This window comes from Bubalus bubalis, chromosome X (genome assembly GCF_019923935.1).
Source record: "Bubalus bubalis isolate 160015118507 breed Murrah chromosome X, NDDB_SH_1, whole genome shotgun sequence".
Classification (NCBI taxonomy): domain Eukaryota; kingdom Metazoa; phylum Chordata; class Mammalia; order Artiodactyla; family Bovidae; genus Bubalus; species Bubalus bubalis.
This window is the reverse complement of record NC_059181.1, coordinates 55,064,973-55,086,596: the sequence shown is the minus strand read 5'-3', so window position 1 is coordinate 55,086,596 and position 21,624 is coordinate 55,064,973. Positions and strand designations below refer to the sequence as shown.

Sequence of the window (21,624 nt, the reverse complement as noted above, 5' to 3'; positions counted from 1 at the left end):
ATCCATGTTGTACATACCAGTAGTTCATTGGTTTTTATTATCCTATTTTATGGATGTACTACAGTTTATTTATCCATTCCTCTGCTGATGGACATTGGAATTATTTTTGTTTTTTGGGTACTATGAATAATGCTGCTGTGAACATTTTTGAGGAAATCTTTCTATGGACATATGCTTTTATTTCTATTGAGTAAATAGCTATGATTGGAGTGACTGTGTCATATGATAGGTGTATGTTTAAGTTTTAAAAATCTGCTGACCTGTTATCCAAAGTGGTTGCTGGTGGGAATGTAAAATGATAGAGTCATTGAGTTTCAGTTGTTCCACATCTGTCCCAATACTTGATATTGGTCAGTGTATTTGATTTTGACCATTTTATTAGGTGCATAGTGGTATCTCATTGTGGCCTTAAATTGTCTCTTACTTTTAACTCATTTATGTCATTATATTTTCATTTCTTTTGGCTATATACCGAGGAGTGAAATTGCTGTCATATCATAAGTCTTTGTTTAATATTTTGAGAAACTACCAAACCATTTTTTTTCTAAAGCAACTGCAGTGTTTTACATTCGTAGAAGCAATGTATGAGGGTTCCAATTTCTTCACATTCTTGCCAACACTTGCTATTGTCTGTCATGGATGTCTTTCCATTTATTTAGGTCTTGTTTAATTTCTTTTAAGAATATTATAGAATTTTCAGAGTATAAATTTCATTTCTTTTGTTAAATTTATTCCTATGTATCTTACTATTTTTGATGGTATTATAAATGCAGTTGTTTTCTTAATTTCATTTCAGATTGTTCATTGATAGTGTATGAAAATGCTATTGATTTTTATGTTACCCTTGTGTCCTGCAACTTTGCTGAACTCATTTATTAGTTCTCATAGGTTTTTAGTGACTTCCTTAGGATTTTCTGTATACATGGTCATGTCATTTGTATTTGTAGATAGTTTTGCTTCTTACTTTCCAATCTGGATGCTTTTAATTTCTTTTTCTGGCCTAATTGCCTTGGATAGAACTTCCAGGACAGTATTGTGTAGAAAATGTGAGTTTGTACACCTTGTGTTTTTCCTGATTTTAGGAGGAAAGTGTTGTCTTTCAACATTAGTTATAATGTTAGCTCTGTTTTTTTTTTTTTTTTTTTGGTAGCATTTAATCAAGTTGAGAAAGTTCTTTTCTATGCCTAGTTTATTGATGGTTTTATCACAAAAGGATGTTGGAGCCTCTGTCCTAGGAGTTAGCTGGAGTGAGGGTGAACAGGGCCCAGTGTTCTTATCCTCCTACACCTGGAATAGAGTTTCTTCCCTGCAACTGTGAGCTGGGTGAGCAAGGGAGATTTGATCTTCTTGGCTGCTCCTGATCAGAATGCAACTTCTGCAACAGAGGGCAGGTGAATGAGGAATACCAGCAACCTGCCCCCCCGCCACGGGAAGGGAAGGAGCCCCCATCTTCTTGGCTACTCAGGGTAGAGCCCCTATCACACAAAGCTTTGGGGAGTGTAATAAGAAGCAGGTTGTAGCTCAAATGCCATCCATTCTTACTGAGATTTAATAGATTTTCTTCAGTGTATTTTCTTTCTTTCTTCCATTTGCTGTACACCCTTAGGACAATTTCTAGAGGCTTAAAATGGTTATTTTTAAAAATAATTTTTACCACGTAAATTGTTGCTTTGCTGAGGAGAGAGTGGGCCAAGTTCATTACCTCACCATTCTGTAAGTCCCAATGATTAGATTTTCTAGTTTTAAAAAAAATTATTTGAAGATAATTTCAAACTTACTGAAACTTTGCCAGAAAAAGAGAAAAGCAAACAAAGACCACCCTTACACCTTTTACACAGATTCACCTGCTTTTAACATTTTACTCCATTTGCAGGCCCTGGTGTGTGGGTGTGTATGCTTGTACACATATTTCCTGCACCTCTCGAGGGTAAAGTGCGTACATCATGGCCCTATCAGTTCAGTTCAGTCCAGTCTCTCAGTCGCATCCAACTGTTTGCGACCCCATGGACTGCAGCACGCCAGGCTTCCCTGTCCTTCTCCAACTCCTGGAGCCTACTCAAACTCATGTCCATTGAGTTGGTGATGCCATCAAACCATCTCATCCTCTGTCATCCCCTTCTCCTCCCACCTTCAATTTTTCCCAGCATCAGGGTCTTTTCAGATGAGTCAGTTCTTTGCATCAGGTCCCTAAAGAATTGCATGTATATTTCTTAGGAATAGAGATAAAGTGTTACAGAAATGTAGGATAGTTATCAATTTCAGTAAACTTAAACATTGATTGTTATACCATGGAATCTAATCCTGTATTTTTACCCCATGCTTCTTCCCTCTGTTTTGTATATGTTTTATGTGTGCTAAGTCTCTTCAGTCATGTCTGACTATGTGCAACCCTGTGGACTGTAGCCTACCAGGCTCCTCTGTCCATGAGATTCTCCAGGCAGGAATACTGGAGTGGGTTGTCATGCCCTCTTCCAGGGGATCTTCCTGACCCCGGGATCTCTCACATCTGTGTTAGCAGGCGGGTTCTTTACCACTGGCACCACCTGGGAAGCCTGTATGTTTTATATTGTACATAATATTAATACATGAGAGTCCATATTAGTGTTTTTCTTTTTGTATTTGTGTGTTTTAGGTTTTATTTTTTTCAAACTTTGGTTTTTCAACTCTGTATTGTAATTTATTTATTTGAATTATAGTTGATTTACAATGTGGTGTTTGTTTCAGATGTACAGCAAAGTGATTCAGTCATATATATATATATATAAATAATTCTTTTCAGATTTTTCTCTGTTTTTCTACTGATAGACATATACAATAAAAAGATGTGTGAAGCAGCCCATCCAGAGTTTGATAAAATGCTTTTGCTGTCAACGCATCTGATCCTACCACCACCCTGTGACGCAGGCAAGATGTATTTTCCCATTCCTATCAAATACGAAGAAACACTGAGGAATTTACTAAAGATATAAAGCTTAGCAAGTGTTAGACCTGTGCCCCATCCCCAGGATTTCTGACCCCAGAGTTTTTATCTTTCCACACCAAGTGACCTTGATGAATAAGCTCTCAGCTATCTACACATGACTTTAATGCTTAGGAATGTTTAAGCCATTTAAGATTGTATGATTCTAAAACCTGTGCCAGATGCTTTCTAACATATAGATTTAAAGACACTGAGGCCCAGTGAGGTTAAGTGGCTGTCATTTCCTTAAGCAGAGAAGGAAAAAGGAAACTTTATTGCTATTTCCCTTCCTCCGCTCACAGTGACCCCACACATCCTCAGAAACATTTGACTTGACTGAGTAACAGCAACATTTATATCACGTGTTACCAATTGTAATGCATTTTAGTACATTCTTTCATTATACATCCACACCAGCCCTGGGAAAACAAGTCCCAAGTTGATACACATGTACATTCAGGTCTGAGAAGAGCTGGTCTAGGACATTGACCTCTGTTTCAACTCACGCCTGGCTCTATTTTCCCTTACCAGCATGTCTGGCAATGCTGGTGAATCCTTTTCATGGCTAGTGCCAGAGAGACTTTCTCTATAGCAAGACAATTTCTCTTTAGTCAAAGGTGGCATTCCTTAGAGTGGAATATATAAGATAATCTACTAGGATCAGTTCAGTTCAGTCGCTCAGTTGTGTCTGACTCTTTGCGACCCCATGGACTGCAGCACGCCAGGCCTCCCTGTCCATCACCAGCTCCTGGAGTTTACCCAGACTCTTGTCCATTGAGTCAGTGATGCCATCCAACCATCTCATCCTCTGTTGTCCCCTTCTCCTCCTGCCGTAAATCTTTCTCAGTATCAGGGTCTTTTCAAATGAGTCAGCTCTTCACATCAGGTAGCCAAAGTATTGGAGTTTCAGCTTCAACATCAGTCCTTTCAATGAACACTCAGGACTCATCTCCTTTAGGATGGACTGGTTGGATTTTCTTGCAGTCTACTAGGATATAGGAAGAAAATAATTAGAAAAAATAATTTTTTCCATTTTTCTAGCTGTTCTTCTATTACACTTTTTAGACAGCTTTATTAAGATATAATTCATGGGCTTCCCTCATGCTGTGGTGGTTGAGAGTTCACTTTGCAGTGCAGGGGACGCTGGTTCACTGCTGTCCTGGGAAGATCCCACATACCACAGGGCAGCTAGGCCTATGGGCCACAACTACTAAGCCTACACTCTAGAGCCCGTGAGCCACAACTACTGAGCCCATGTGCCACAACTGAAGTCCACATGACCTAGAGTCTGTGCTCTGCAACAAGAGAAGCCACTGCAAGGAGAAGCCTGCACACCTTAACTAGAGAGTAGCCTCTACTCGTTACAACTAGAGAAAGCCCACACATGGCAATAAAGACTCAGCACAGCCAAAATATAAATTAATTAATTTAAAGTAAATAAAAATAAAATCTTCTAAAAATATATAATTCACATATCATCAACTCACCCATTTAAAGTATATGATTCAATGGTTTTAAGTATATTCACCCCCCCCAACCCTAGGAAACCACTACTCTACTTTCTCTCTCTGTAGGTTTGCCTATTATAGATACTGCTGCTGCTAAGTCACTTCAGTTGTGTCCGACTCTGTGCGACCCCATAGACGGCAGCCCACCAGGCTCCCCCGTCCCTGGGATTCTCCAGGCAAGAACACTGGAGTGTGTTGCCATTTCCTTCTCCAATGCATGAAAGTGAAAAGTGAAAGTGAAGTCGCTCAGTTGTGTCTGACTCTTAGCGATCCCATGGACTGCAGCCTACCAGGTTCCTCTGCCCATGGGATTTTCCAGGCAAGAGTACTGGAGTGGGGTGCCATTGCCTTCTCTGCTATTCTAGATAATCTCATATAAATGGAATCATGTGATTGCAATACATGATCTTTTATGTCTGGTTTCTTTGACCTAGCGTAATGTTTTCATGGTTCATCCATATAACTGTACTTCATTCCTTTTTACTGCCTAATAAAATTCCATTGTATTGATATACCATATTTTGTTTATCCATTCACTAGTTCACAGACATTAGGGTTGTTTCCACTTATGTACTATTATGAATAATGCTACTATGAACAGTAGTTTCTTGGTGGACATATGTTTTCATTTCTCTTGGATATTACTGTGTGCCTGGTCAGCATAAATGTTAAATTTTGAGAAAAGAAAACAGTAGGAAAGTAAATATGGGTCTCTCATGGGATTAAATTTTTATTTCTTCTTTGGCTTTTTGTGTTATCCCTCTCAGTCTTTCCCATTTTATTGACTTTCTTATTTATCTCTTTACATGTCTTCCTGACTGCTACTTACTCCTGCTAGGGATGCTGTGAGGGTAAAGGAAATATTTATTATTGAGTAACATAACATTCGGAGAAGGCAATGGTAACCCACTCCAGTACTCTTGCCTGGAGAAACCCATGGACAGAGGAGCCTGGTAGGCTGCAGTCCATGGGGTCGCGAAGAGTCGGACACGACTGAGCGACTTCACTTTCACTTTTCACTTTCATGCATTGGAGAAGGAAATGGCAACCCACTCCAGTATTCTTGCCTGGAGAATCCCAGGGATGGGGGAGCCTGGTGGGCTGCCGTCTATGGGGTCGCACAGAGTCGGACACGACTGAAGTGACTTAGCAGCAGCAACATAACATTTAACTTCATAACAACCTATGTAAGGTTGATACTGTTAAACCCATTTAAAGGTAAGGAAACTAAGGTTCTGAGATTATAACTTGTTCAAAATAACCTAGTAATTAAGAAGGAGGAGTGAGAGGAGCCCACTTCTAATTTGATCCCAAACCCCATGCTCTTTCCGTAGTCTGTCTGCCAGATGAAGTATTTAGTGAGGTTCAGGGGATAGATCTTGCTTCTCATTGAAGACTCTAAGATGAATATATGGAATGAGAAAAACAAGAAGTGAGGGATTATGCCAAGATTTTGATGAGACTATGTGCATGGGGTATGTAGGAGGTGGAGGGACGGTAGATGAATATAGAAGTAGAACCTGGTTTGCGGAAGGAAGGTGTTGGTGAGTGTTCAGTTTGGGACATATAGAATTTGAGGACATTATTCATTCAGGTGATATTTAGTTTGAGTGGCTTGTCTATACTTGACATTGTTCAGGACACTGGAAATACATTGAAGAAAGGGCAGCCATGGTCCCTGCTCTAATGGAGATTGTGGACTTAGTGTAAGGGCAGACAGACAAAAACAGTTATAACTAAGTGTAATGGGTGTCATGATAGAAGTAAGGGGAATAATTTAATACAGACACCTGGAGAAAGTGATTCTATAAGGCTCCAGGGTTAGTAGAAAGATGTTTAAAATGGCTATAGCTTGGATAAACAACAAGGTCCTACTCTGTAGCACAGGGAACTATATTCAGTATCCTGTGATAGATCATAATGGAAAAGAATATGAAAAAAGTATATATATATATATGTATTCAGAATCACTTTGCTGTACAGTAGAAATTACCATTGTAAATCAACTATACTTCAATAAAATAAATTTTTAAAAATGGATATAGCTTAAGGTACAAATGGAGGAAGGACAGAGAATTATCAGAAATGGATATAGGAGATAGAAAGGTTAAAGAGTTGATAATATTGTTTTCCCCTAACTTGCCCCTTCCTACACAGGGCAAAAATGATGATTGCCTCCAGCTATAGGGAACAACTGGTAGTTCCCTGATTTTCATGCTTTGTTGCCCCCATGACTTCTGCCTGGAATTTTCCTCCCCTAACCCTTTTGTCTGGCCAACTCCTGCCCATCTTTATCATAATCTTTCAGAAAGCCTGCTGTGTCCCCTTGTTCCATGTCCCCACAGTTTCCAGAGCCTACTGTTCACACTGTCTCTTCTATTAATTGTAATTGCAATAAAAGCAGGGACCTGTTCATCAACCTATGAGTAGCCCCCCAGTGCTTGACACATAGTGGGATGGGTGCATGGATGAATTAAACAAAAATGATCACATCTGGAAAAGAATTTGCATTTTATGAACAAGAGGAAGAAGTTTCATCACTTCACTAAAAGGGAACTTGACTAAGTCAGTGGTTCTTAACCTGGGGTGATTTTGCCTCTCCCCACCCCCAACTTGGAACACTTGACAATGTCTGGAGACACTTTTGATTATGACAGTTGACTTGGGGGAGGGGCACGTGGTTATAAGCATTGAGTAGAGGCCAAGGATGCTAAGCATCCTATAGTGCACAAGATAACCCTCCACAACAGTTATCCAGTCCAAAATATCAGTAGGGCTGAGGTTGAGAAACCCAAGTCTAACCAAGTTTAGCTCTCTTCTGCCTAAAGCAGTGGTTCTCTAAGTGTGCCCCCTACTCCTGGCAGTGACAGCATCCACTTGGGAACCGATAGAAAGGCAAATTCTAAGATCCCACTCCAAAGCCACTGAAAGAAACTCCAGGGATGGGCCAACTGTTTTTGAACAAGCTCTCCATGGGGTTGTGGTGCAGGCCGACATTTGAGAACCACTTCTAAAGTAAAAAACCTCGGTTGGCAGGCATTCCCTGGAAGTCCCGTGGTTAGGAGTCCTTGTTTTCACTTCAGAGGGTGGGGAAAGTGGGCTGGTAATAAAGCCAGGGCCAAAACTCCAAGAGACTCCTGGGGTGGGAGAGTGGGTAAGGAATAATGGTAAAACAGTCCACAGGAAGTTATGGGCTCCAGGGTGAAGTGGTCCTTGATATCAGATATTTCTGAAGAGTTGCTAAATATGAGAACAGGCAAAGGGAGGTGAGACTGCTGCTAATAGTTAAGACTCCTGAAATGGAGTGAGGCAAGGATAATGTCGTTCAGAAGTGGCAGGTTTGAGTAGTGGGGGCCTGAAAGCTTTCAGTTTTCAGTCATCTGTGTGGAAGAACCACTTGTAAAAATTTGTATTTAGTGTTAGGTTTCTGGAAATAACTAGCCAGGACTCTCATCCCTCTAACACAGAAGCTCTTATTCTTTTTGTATTTTCTTTCAGGCTTTAGTTTATGTACATAGCTATTTTTACAGTGGAGAGTTGCTGCCACAGTAAATTAAAAAGTGTTTTCAAAGGTTATACCAGAGCAGTAGGCAGAAGAGGTAAACTAGATCCCATGGCCAGTTTGTTCTGCTTGGGTGCAGGTGGTCATAGGAAAAGCAGGTGCCTTAGGCTAATTTTGGTTCTCTGGGAAGAAACCAGTAAAGTCAACTTCAGAACAGAAATTTTTCTCAAGCTTCATTAAGGAAGTCAAGGATATAGATAAGACAATGGGAGAGGAAAAGTCTTCTTCAGGGGAAAAAACTTGTATCATAAATAGTAGATACTCAGAGCCATTCAGATTAGATAGTTTTATGAAGAAGCTTTTTATTGAGTGGATGTGAGGGGAGAAAAGAATGTTAGAGCCTTGTCTGTGTTGGGAGAGGGAGTTAAAATAGGTGCTGGTGTTAGGGATTTGTTTCCCTAACAAGTTGAGTATGTTAGGGAACTGCTCCCTAATGTTGATTGTATTTTTAAAGCAGTTATTTTCCATAGAAAACTTTTAATTTTTTTTCCTTTAGAAGGAACTTTCATGACTGTATGTGTGTCAGGCACAGTGCAGTGAATTTTTAAGCACACTTCATAAGCCAGGGAAATTAATGGTGGTATCCCCAGTTTGTAGTATGAGGAAATTGAGGCTCTAAGTAAAATGATGGGGCTCCAGTCAGACAGCAAATAAGTGTCAGGGGTAGAATTCCAAACCCTGGTATGTTTTCTCCAAGACTACTGTAATTAACACAGTAACAGAGTTGCTGTAGTGATCAGTTTCCTAGAGGTTATCTGATACATCTTCATACCTCCCCTTATTGGACTGGACTCAGTACCCAAGGTTGTACATCATAACCACAGGGAGATTTTTCAAAATATGTGGTCTAAGATTCCCCCAAAGAAGTTCTATGGAGGAAGACTTTTAACAAAAGAACCACTTTCCCCCACCCCCATTTCCTCCTAGTGTCTCCTCTTTCCCAGAAGCCAGGCTGTACAAAGGCTGATTTTAGAGCATGGAGCAGGTGTCAGGCAGGGCTGGGCCAGCCAGCTCCAAGCCAATTCAGCTGTGATGGTGACAGCTGCTCCTCTCCAGTTGCCGTAACTAGCGGATCTCAATCACCTGGAAGAGGGACAGGGCGCATAAGGGTCTTTTGTGGCCATGGGCAACTGGTGTCAAGCTTTCTGGATTCAGATTTTTCTCTCTGTTGTAAATCAGTGTTGTGACCTAGGGTAAGCTGATCCCTTAACTACTTTTTTTTATGTAGTTATATTGCATAGAAGACCAAGAGACAGGATAAAGTAGTGGTTGGGTAGGTTTGGCCTATAGACTTTCCCGAAAGGATGGACATTTTTTCCAACTAATGTGGAAGATAAAGGTAGGAGCAGAGTCTCTATGGATGGTGGGGGTGGGGGTGTATATTACTGGAGGGGACAGCAAGATTAAAATAAAGGAGTATTTGTGATTCTGTTTTAAATGGGAGGAGTGGACTACATGTGTCACTGGAAATACAGGGGTCCCTTGGAGACAGTTGAAGCACAGGCCCACACAAAGGTGAGAATAGTCAAAATGCAGGTTAGGGGCCAACTATGGAGAAGATGGGGGGCATTTTGTCTTCTGAAACAAGCATAAATAAATTGAAGATAATGTGATGTTTTTATTTACTATATACTAATACATCTTAAAAGAGGGCAATACCCTCCCCACAGAGTACCAACTATTCATGCAGCTCTTATCTCTTTGTGTCTTTGTGATTTTTACCAAACAACAGATGTTTGGTGTTCTGTCTTCATTTTATTTTATTGAAGTCTTGACTACAGCTCAGTTCTTTTCACACCCTCCACCATGGGCTACACATTTATCATTTTTTGTGTTTTGATGGCTAGATTTTAGTTCATCACTAATATACCACAGTTTAACCATTGATCAATTTAAAAACTTTTGGGAAGCAGATGATTTGTTTGAAAGAATGAACTTGTCTACAGTTTTCTCACATTGCTGGTTTCTGTGTATCACAGGATAGTTCTGAAGCTTTTTTTCTGCCTCAAATTAGTTCTGTTCTGCCTCAAATTTTTTCAGACTCTACAAATATAACTCACTTTCAGCCCATCATACATATCTACTTGTTTGGCCATATCTTTGTGAATTTAAAAAATGTCCTCCAAGTGTTCAGGTGACTTCTTAACTTCTCTGCCTGTTTTACTTCTTTAGCTATGCTTTCTTCACTTTTTGTTGCCTATAATTCTTTTGTATTGAAGCAACTTTACTTTTACAAATTCTAATTAGTCACATTAAAAGTCTAGAACTGTCTAATGTATTTAGGATTAATGATACAAACATTATTGGGATGCTGAGTTAATTATATGTATATATCTCTTAGTTTTATATTATGTAGTTAAAATGACATTTATTTTTGTTGATATGATTAACATATAACATTGTTTTAAGATGTACAGCATGTTGGTCTGATACCTCTATCATAAAATAATATTTAATATCTAATGCCACTTTAGAATAAATTCAGCCAGTCCTTCAATGCTGTTGAAAGCTTTCTCTTTATCATATAGGCTTTATTGAATCAAAATAATTAAAATAGCCCAAAATGTCTTCTTAGAAGTATGCTTTAAATGTAAAATCACCAGAATGTGTACAAAAACTATTAATTGATAAATAAGCTTGTGGCTGAAAATATTTTCAACCAAATTTCAAAAAGCAGTTTCATTTAATGGCAGAAATAAAGTGGAAAAATATTTATGAAAGATTGCCAAACAAATAGATTTAGGCATAAATGACTAAAAATCTGAAATTAAAAAAAATCTGAAAGGAACTGAAATGCTAAAAATACACCCTAAAAGTTGTAGAACTATCCTAGTGGTACATGGAAATGGTCAGTATATAAAATGTCAGTGACTGAAAAATACGGATTTTTCTACTATTTGTTGCTTTAACTAATTCACCTGGAGCCGATAGAATACTGTATCCTTAAAAACTAGTATTGTTTATCAGGAGAATAAAATATGGCTGTAAGAGTTAATAGGTAGTACTTTAATTGCTGATGAGTCTAAACAGATTCTGGTGTTCCTTTTTTGATGACTGACATAAGATTTTTATATTTTTTTAGCCACTAACCCAAAGGAAAGTAGTATTAACTATCAGGTTGTATTAGATCTTCATTATTTTCTATGTTAAGTTCTTTTTTCATCAAAATCATGGCTGCTTTTATCTGTATTGCTTTCTTTTTATTTTTTAAAATTAAATAATTGTTTATTTTTGTTTTTCAAACTTTTTGTTTTTTTCTTTTTTTTTTTTAAGCTTTAAACTTTGTATTTGGTATTAGCGTATAGCCAATTAACAATGTTGTGATAGTTTCAGGTGAACAGTGAAGGGACTCAGCTATCTCCACTCTTTCCCAAACCCCCCTCCCATCCACACTGCCACATAACATTGACCAGAGTTCCATGTGCTATACAATAGGTCCTTGTTGGTTATCCATTTTAAACACAGCAGTGTGTACATGTAGATCCCAAACTCCCTATTCTCCTCCTCCCCACCATCCCCCACTGGCAACTGTAAGTTTGTTCTCTAAGTCTGTGAGTCTGTTTCTGTTTAGTAGGTAAGTTCATTTGTATCATTTCTTTTTAGATTCTGCATTTATGGGATTTCATGCCATATATTTCTCCTCTGTCTGACTTATTTCACTCAGCATGACAACTTCTAGGTCCATCCATGTTCCTGCAAATGACATTATTTCATTCTTTTTTAATAGCCTAGTAGTAATATTCCATTGTATATATGTACCACATCTTCTTTATCCATTCCCCTGTGAATGGACATTTAGGTTGCTTTCAAGTCTTGGCTACAGTGCTGCAGTGAACACTGGGGTGCATGTATCCTTTCGGATCATCTTTTCCTTGGAGTATATGCCCAAGACTGGGATTGCAGGGTCATAGGGTAGCTCTATGTTTAGTTTTTTAAAGAAACCTCCATACTGTTCTCCATAGTGGCTCTACCAATTTACATTCCCACCAACAGTGTAGGAGGATTCCCTTTTCTCTACACTCTCTCCAGCGTTTATTGTCAATTTTTTGATGATAGCCATTCTTGCTGGTGTGAGGTGATATATCACTGTAGTTTTGTTTTGCATTTCTCTAATAATGAGAAATGTTGAGCATCTTGTCATGTGTCTTTTGGCCATTTGTATGTCTTTGGAGAAATGTCTGTTTAGGTCTTCTGCCCGTTTTTGACTGGGTTGTTTGTTGTGATGCTGTCAGGCATCATAAGCTGTTGGTGAATTTTGGAGACTAATCCCTTGTAAATCACATTATTTGCAAATATTTTCTCCCAATCTGTGAGTTGTCTTTTCATTTTGTTTATTGTTTCCTTTGCTGTGGCAAAGCTTTTGAGTTTAAGTAGGTCCCATTTGTTTATTTTTGTTTTTATTTCCACTATTCTGGGAGACTGTATTGCTTTCTTTTTAAACTTTGTAAATTTTTTAATGTATGAAAAGTTTTATTTTTATTTAGTCATATTCATCACCTATAGGTGATGATTTCTTCTTTTGTTTTGGTATTAATAGAATTCTTTCACACGTTGAGTAAAAATGCACCCTTCCATTTTCTTTTTTCTGCCTTCTTTTTTTTTAAATTTTTTAAATTTTATTTTATTTTTTAACTTTACAATATTGTATTGGTTTTGCCATATATCAAAATGAATCCACCACAGGTATACATGTGTTCCCCATCCTGAACCCTCCTCCCGCCCCATACCATCCCTCTGGGTCGTCCCAGTGCACCAGCCCCAAGCATCCAGTATTGTGCATCAAACCTGTACTGGCGACTCGTTTCATATATGATATTATACATGTTTCAATGCCATTCTCCCAAATCATCCCACCCTCTCCCTCTCCCACAGAGTCCAAAAGACTGTTCTATATATCAGTGTCTCTTTTGCTGTCTCGTATACATGGTTATTGTTACCATCTTTCTAAATTCCATATATATGCGTTAGTATACCATTTTCTTATAGTGTCTCAAAAATTTTAAAAAGTTTGAATCCTTGACTCATCTGGAATGAGTTTTTTTTTCCCAAAAGAATTTTTTGAAAGTTCCTTTCCCCAATAAACCACCGTTTCTCACACTGTAATTCAAAGACGTTGTGTGAATTCTTTTTCTGCTACCCATTCTCCCACATAGTTGAAGTTGCTTGAATTCTAATTTCAGATTTCATGGTAAATGCATTTATCCATCTCTGAGCCTTGTACATGTCTTTCCCTACTTAAAAAATATTTCCCTACTTTTTAATCTGGAAACTGAACCCTTATACTACCTACTAACCAAAAAAAAAAAAAAAAGTGATAAACAGAAAACTGTATCTTGAAATTGCACAGGAAGATATCATAGGTAGGGAATCCCCTGTGGCTCAGATGGTAATCTGCCTGCAATGCAGGAGACCTGGGTTTGATGCCTAGGTCAGGAAGATCCCCTGGAGAAGGAAATGGCAACCCCTTCCAGTATTCTTGTCTGGAGAGTTCCCTGGACAGAGGAGCCTGGCAGGCTACAGTCCATGGGGTAGCAAAGAAGTGAACATGACTGAGCCACTAACACTTTCACTTTCATACCATAGATATTTTATTTTATTTTTCCATGTGTCAGGAGTCTTAGCAGATTTTTATTCTGTTTATTTACTTATTTTCTAAGTGAAGTTTTTAAGTACAGAAGTCAGGTCTTTCTAGATTCAGAGTTTAAATCCAAATATTACTAAATTCATTTCTCTCTAGTAGCCAGAGAGTAGCAGCTGTTGAGCTTTTGAGAGAATAACAAAGAACACAGAGAAGAATGTATTTGAACTATCGTTAATTGTGTTTGAGCTAAAATATGAATCTGAAACCAGTAGAATAAACCTTCTAAAGATTAAATTCACCAGACTCTCAGTGGCATCATTAAGGAAATTAGTCTAAGTCCTTGGATCCTGTGTTTTTTGCCTCTGAGTCTGAAGGCTTTGTGATGCTTCTAACTGGAACCAGTGGCCATACATGTGAAGGAATCTGGGGAAGTTGTCTTGGCTTGAGTCGCTCTTCCTCTTTTCCCTTCAACCACCATTATCACCCCTGCTCATTTCTTTCTCTGTTTTTAATCTCCTAATTTTGAGCTGTCTTTCAGAGTGGCAACAGAAACAAAACACTGTTTTTAATGTAGGTGACATTTAGGAGCAAAATAAGTTAGAAGTTTTAAGACTAAAGTCCCTTAAAATGTCTTAAAGGGCCAGGGGAGCCTAAATGTAGAGCCCATCCACCACCGCCCCCCGCCCCGCTCCCTGGTGGGAAACTTGTTATGCGGACTTTGAAGATTCCTTTTTACATTCAAACAAGTAACATCACATAAAACATGGTGAGGAAGCTTGTATTTTATTTTTTTCTATCAAGGATCACTGACCCACTGGAAGATTTCAGTTAGGAATCACAAGTTTTAAAAAAGCAACTTTTTAAAAGTAAAGAAATATAACATATACCATTCATCTGGTTTTAAAATTAGAAAAAGGGAACATAAAACCTACTCTTCAATAAATGTAGCAAGTAATTCACAAGAACTACTTGAGTTTTATGTTATTGACAGAAGAGAAACAGAGGAGAAGGAAAAAGAGGGGTGTACTGAATTACATATATTAATACACAACTAGTTTCCCTCTTAAAAATATAAATAAAAACAGGTAGATAATGCCAAACTTTGCCATTGAAAGCATTATAGAAGTTGTAGTGCAAATTTGTATACGTATGTGGAAAACTATTCCACAGATTTAGAACACCAAATGTTTATATTCTTGTCTATTTCTTACACATTCTTGTCTCTCTCCTTTGTTTCTATTTGTGTGAGTGTAGAGAGAAAATCTTGCCACATTGCTTTCACCATAGATTGTCCAGTTTTTTTTGCTTTGTCACTGATAGACCTCTTCAGCTAACATTATTTTTTATATTTTCATGTAGCATGATATAAACATTTATTTAAATGGTTGAATTAAATAATCACCCAAGTTTCTTGAGATTAGAGACTGCATGTTTTATTTATGTGTGTATCACTCAAATGATCAATGAGTAAGGGAAATAAGTACTATATTGGAGTTGTTTTAATCACATCTCTGGGATTTTTAAAACAGATTATGAATGCAGTCGTGGCAAACATCTTTTGTACAAAACACCCTTTTTACGTGGGAGAGGAGCTATCTAATTTGAGGGTGTGGTGGGGGAATCTGTTCCTGGACTGAGAGTACGGGGTCAGACAGTTTGTTTATGGGGTTGTATAGTCAACAGCATCTTGAGTGTGTCTTCATTACTCAAATAGCCCACACTTACTTGGCTTTATCTGTATTATTTTACTAACACAGTGGGTGAGTATTGTAGTAAGTAGTCATTTAGTTGTGGTTTATTTCATTCATTCCTTTTATAGAAACCATCTGTCTCTAACTTCTTGTTCTGAGAAACTTGAGCATTAACTTTATAGTTATAGTTAGATGACAAACTATTTGTACATCATACTGTCACATTACAGAAGTAAAATTGACAGGATTCAGTAAATGTCCAGGTGGAAATGAAGTCCTAAATGTTTCTGTATTGTATTAAACTGTTGTCATCTTTGCCATGTTTAGTCCCCATGACATATATGTGCCCAGTTAGGGTAACTCTTGGGTTAATTTTTTCTGCTGGTTGTTGCTGTGGTAAAACAAATTTCTGTAGATGTTTATTATTGGAATGTAAAAGAGTTTTTAGATTTTATCTTATAATTTACCCCTTTGTTGAACTCATTACTTTTAATTTTGTTTCTTGAATATCTTTGTCTTTTAGGTTATATAATTATATAATGTGCCAATATTATTGTTTTAATTTTATCTGCTTATGTTACGTGTTCATTTTTATACATGGTTACAATGATTCAGTTTTCTAACGTGATTAATTAGGAATGGTGACTAGATATCTTTGTGTAGTTTTCTGCCTTTTTTTTTTTTTTTGATGAATACCTCTAGTGTGTGTGCTTTAATAGTGTCGACTTCTCTCAGACATACCATATTTATAGTTAAAAGAAAATCCTTCTTTTAAAATCAGAAATGAATACTGAATTTTCAGGCCATTTAAACTGTTTGTTGTTGTTCAGTTGCTAAGTCATGCCCAACTCTTTGCGACCTCATGAACTGCAGCCCGCCTGGCTTCCCTGTCCTTCACTATTTCCCAAAGTTTGCTAAATCTTATCCATTGAGTCAGTGTTACCATCCAACCATCTTATCCTCTGTTGCCCCCTTCTCCTCTTGCCCTCAATCTGTCCCAGCATCAGGGTCTTTCCCAATGAGTCAGTTCTTATTTAAACTATTATTTATTCACTTAATTTTATTTTTTCTGTTTTTCTCGTGAATCTCTGGTCTTATTTAAAATTAGCCTCAGGCTAAAATCTTAATGCCCATGAAGATCAATTATTTTAAACTTTTGGTGTATGGTTTGGTAAAATTTTGTTTAGAATTTTACATCTATGTTCACAGATAGGACCAAACTATAATTTTCCTTTTCAGAGTATAGCCCTAAGTCAGATTTAGTTCAAACTGACTTTCACTACATGAAAATGAGTTAGATAGAACACTTTTAAGGAATCTTTGTGTGATAGAATTATTATTCATTTACTATTTAGATATTTAAGTGCCATTTTTGTTTCTTTTGAAATTTATTGATAATGTTGTTTATTTCTTTGGTCTAGATTTCACTTAGATTCCTGATTTCACTTTGGGTACTTGAGTTTTCTTTTCTAGAAAAGAAAACTATTATTCCTTTTCTTTTTTAAAAGAAACTCTTCCCTGGTGGCTCAGAGGTTAAAGCGTCTATCTGGAATGTGGGAGACCCAAGTTTGATCCCTGGGTCGGGAAGATCCCCTGGAGAAGGAAATGGCAACCCACTCCAGTACTCTTGCCTGGAGAATCCCATGGACAGAGGAGCCTGGTAGGCTACAGTCCATGGGGTTGCAAAGAGTCAGACACGACTGAGTGACTTCACTTTCACTTTTCATTTTTTAAAAGGAAATCTGCATATGGAATGCCCTAATGATGTATATCATCTTTGCATTAATTATATATCTTTAAAATCAATACTTTGTGTGCTTTTCTCTTTTGTTGAATTGTACTAGCGGTTTATCTGTTTTATTACTTTTTTAAAACCATCCTTTTCCTAAGAGAGACATGTAGAGCTATGGGTATATTTTGATTCATACTTGAATTTTAAATAGTCACTTTCTTGATTTAGTAGTCATTTAAGAAAAATGTATTTCATAATTTCCATGTGGTTTGTATTCTTTTATCCTACTTATAATTTTTACTATGTAAGAATCCTTCCATTTCATATTTATTGAGACTTTTTAAGTCTGAGCATATGATAAATTTTTGTGAAAAACACTTTCCCAAACTTTTCCACCTGATTATTATGAACCTGATGATTATATTCTATTGATTGTTTTTTTTTTAGATATATTGAACTCTTTCATTGTTGTTTTTGTTGCTAATTTGCTTTCCCATATTGAAATAATGAAACAGTTCTTCAGTTAAATTGTGTTTGTCATGTTAAATTTATCAGCTTTTTGTTTGATTAAAAATCATTAGATTTTGTTTTACTTCCTGGATATTTAAAAAATCATTATCTCATGCTTTAAAAAATCATATTGTAATATCTGGTTTTGGTTTAAAATTTGCTTGTTTAGAAACAGATTCTGTGACTAATATCTTTTAATTTGCATTAGAAAACCTAAAAGGAATAGCCTTTAAAAAAATGAAGTATAGTTGATTTACAGTATTGTATTGGTTTTAGGTGTACAACATAGTGATTTAGTATTTTTGCAGATTATACTCCATTATAGGCTATTACAAGATAATGGTTATAATTCCCTGTGATATACATTGTATCCTTGTTGTTTATCTATTTTATACTTATTTTTATTTATTTGCTGTTCTGGGTCTTAGTTGCAGCACATGGGATCTTTAGTTGTTGCATGTAGGACTTAGTTCCCTGACCAGGGATTGAACCCAGGGCCCCTGCATTGGGAGCTTGGGAGTCTTAACCACTGAACCACCAGGGAAGCCCAGCTTATCTATTTTATACACAGTAGTTTGTATCTGTTAATTTCATGCCCATAATCTGCCCCTCATCCCTTCCTTCTTCCCTTTGGTAACCACAAGTTTGTTTTCTTTATCCATGAGTCTGTTTCTGTTGCCATTTGCAGAAGTAGACATTTTTAAATGTATTTTTATAATCAGGGTCAGATTTCATTTAATCAAATCTATAATTTTTATTGTATTTACTGCATAAAATTTAGCATTATAATTAGTCTATATTTTTCATTTAGGGAACTTTTTTCTTTTTAAATTCAAATTCTTGTAAATTTAAGAGATGGTTCAGTGATGTGGAAGGATAGCCTTAATTCCTTAATTGATAATATTGCCTCAGATTCTTTCTTAAAATTTTTATTTATTTATTTTTGGCTGCCCTGGCTCTTTGATGCTGAGCGTGAGCTTTCTCTAGTTGTGGTGAGCTGGGGCTATTCTTCACTGTGGTGCACAGGTTTCTCATTGCAGTGACTTCTCTTGTGGAGCATAGGCTCTAGGTGTGCTGGCTTCAGTAGTTGCAGCATGCATGCCCTAGAGTGCTGGGCTCAATAGATGTGGTTCATGGGCTTAGTTGTTCCACAGCATGTGGGATCTTCCTGGACCAGGGATTGAACTCATGTCCCTTGCATTGGCAGACAGCTTCTCAACCACTGGACCACCAGGGACGTCCCCTCAATGTCTTAAAGATGTGTTCAGTGATTCTTTTATTTTTTAATTATCTAATGGATATTTACCAGAGAATGGTAGACTTTCTTATACACTGCTTAGGTGATCTATCTTATATTTGTTTTTCTTATACTATCTTAATTGCTCTTTCACCTTATCCTTGTGACTTTACATATTTGCTTTTGGTTTTGTGAAACTTTTTACTTGATCCTGGTTTGCTTTTTAAATAATGGCTGAAAATTTCCCTGACCTGGGGAAGGAAACAGACATCCATATCCAGGAAGCCCAGAGAGTTCCAAATAAGAGGAACCCAAAGAGGCCCACACCAAGACACAATTAAAATGTCAAAAGTTAAAGACAAAGAATATTAAAAGCAGCAAGAGAAAAACACCTTGTTACACAGAAGGGAATCCCCCAAAGACAGATTTTACAGCAGAAACTTTGAAGGGCAGAAGGGAGTGGTACAATGTATTCAAAGTACTGAAAGAAAAAAAATTCCAACCAAGAATACTACCTGGCAAAGTTATTTATTCAGAAGGGGAAGAGAGAGTTTTCTAGGCAAACAAAAGATAAAGGAGTTCATCACCACTAAACTAGCCTTATAGGAAATGTTAAAGGGACTTGTTTAACCTGAAAAGAAAGGGTGTTATTTAGTAACACATATGAAAGACTAAATCTCACTGGAAAGGTAAATATATAGTAAAAGTAGTGGTTTAATCACTCACAAAGCTAGTATGAAGCTCCAATACTTGGGCCACCTGAGGCGAAGAACTGACTCATTTGAAAAGACCCTGATGCTAGGAAAGATTGAAGGCAGAAGGAGAGGGGATGACAGAGGATGAGCTGGCTGGTGGCATCACCAACTTGATGGACATGAGTTTGAGCAAGCTCCAGGAGTTGGTGATGGACAGGGAAGCCTGACATGCTGCAGTCCATGAGATTGAGCAACTGAACTGAACTGAAAGTTAGTATGAAGCTTAAAAAAAACAAAAGTAGTAAAAATAACTATGATTACAACAATTATCTGTACAAGGTGAAAGATAAATGTGACATAAAAAACATAAAACATGGTAAGGGGAGAGTAATAACATTGAGCTTTAAAATGGGATCAAACTTAAATTATTATCAAGTTAAAATAGACTGTTATAGATATAAGTTGTTAAAGAGATGGGAATACCAGACCACCTGACCTGCCTCTTGAGAAACCTATATGCAGGTGAGGAAGCAACAGTTAGAACTGGACATGGAACAACAGACTGGTTCCAAATAGGAAAAGGAGTTTGTCAAGGCTGTATATTGTCACCCTGCTTATTTAACTTATATACAGAGTACATCATGAGAAATGCTGGGCTGGAAGAAGCACAAGCTGAAATCAAGATTGCCGGGAGAAATATCAATAACCTCAGATATGCAGATGACACCACCCTTATGGCAGAAAGTGAAGGGGAACTAAAAAGCCTCTTGATGAACGTGAAAGAGCAGAGTGAAAAAGTTGGCTTAAAGCTCAACATTCAGAAAACTAAGATCATGGCATCTAGTCCCATCACTTCATGGGAAATAGATGGGGAAACAGGGGAAACAGTGTCAGACTTTATTTTTCTGGGCTCCAAAATCACTGCAGATGGTGACTGCAGCCATGAAATTAAAAGACGCTTATTCCTTGGAAGGAAAGTTATGACCGACCTAGATAGCATATTCAAAAGCAGAGACATTACTTTGCCAACAAAGGTCCGTCTACTCAAGGCTATGGTTTTTTCAGTGGTCATGTATGGATGTGAGAGTTGGACTGTGAAGAAAGCTGAGTGCCGAAGAATTGATGCTTTTGAACTGTGGTGTTGGAGAAGACTCTTGAGAGTCCCTTGAACTTCAAGGAGATCCAACCAGTCCATTCTAAAGGAGGTCAGTCCTGGGTGTTCATTGGAAGGACTGATGTTCAAGCTGAAACGCCAATACTTTGGCCACCTCATGCAAAGAGTTGACTCATTGGAAAAGACCTTGATTCTGGGAGGGATTGAGGGCAGGAGGAGAAGGGGACGACAGAGGATGAGATGGCTGGATGGCATCACCGACTCGATGGACATGAGTTTGGGTAAACTCTGGGAGTTGGTGATGGACAGGGAGGCCTGGCGTGCTGCGATTCATGGGGTTGCAAAGAGTCGGACACGACTGAGCGACTGAACTGAACTGAACTGAACTGAAGCTTTATGGTAACTGTAAAGTAAAAAGCTTCCCTGGTGGCTCAGATGGTAAAGAATCTGCCTGCAATACAGGAGACCTGGGTTCAATCCCTGGGTCAGGAAGATCCCCTGGAGGAGGGCATGACAACCCACTGCAGTATTCTTGCCTGGAGAATCCGCATGGACTGAGGAGCTGGGTGGGCTACAGTCCATGGGGTTGCACAGAGTCAGACATGACTGAGTGATTAAGCACACACAACCATAAAACAAAAACCTATAGTCAATACATGGAAGAGAAGGATAAAGGGATATAAACTTACCACTAAAGAAAGTCATCAAACGCTAAGGAAGAGAGCAAGAAATAAACAGAGAGAAACTACAAAAACAGAAAATAATGAACAAAATGGCAATACACACACACCTATCAATAATTGCTTTAAATGTTAGGACCCTTATATATGTTACCTACAGGAGACTCGCTATGAATATAAGGACACACAGAGACTGAAGATGAGGGGATAAAAAAAGATATTCCATGCAAATGGAAACTAAAAGAAAGCTGAAGCACCTAGAAAAAGGAAAAACAAAGCCCAAAGTTAATAGAAGGAAAGAAATAACAAAAATTAGAGCAGAAATAAATTGAGACTAAAAAGATAGTAGAAAAGC

At 37.7% G+C, this 21,624-nt stretch overlaps 1 protein-coding gene across 3 annotated transcripts in view; it reads left to right on the top strand.

Moving 5' to 3' along the window:
• The window catches only part of CLCN5 (chloride voltage-gated channel 5), a 193,782-nt gene that overhangs the window by 47,076 nt on the left and 125,082 nt on the right, over positions 1–21,624 (top strand). Inside the window, exon 1 of one of the 3 annotated variants that reach the window (XM_044937318.2) lies at positions 5,630–9,222. The exons of 1 other annotated variant lie outside the window; for it this stretch is intronic. The gene's annotated coding sequence lies outside the window, so the exon portion shown is untranslated. Of the gene's footprint in view, positions 1–5,629; positions 9,223–9,345; positions 9,369–21,624 lie in introns of those variants that run through there. One more of the 3 variants, XM_044937319.2, reaches the window with a different exon arrangement.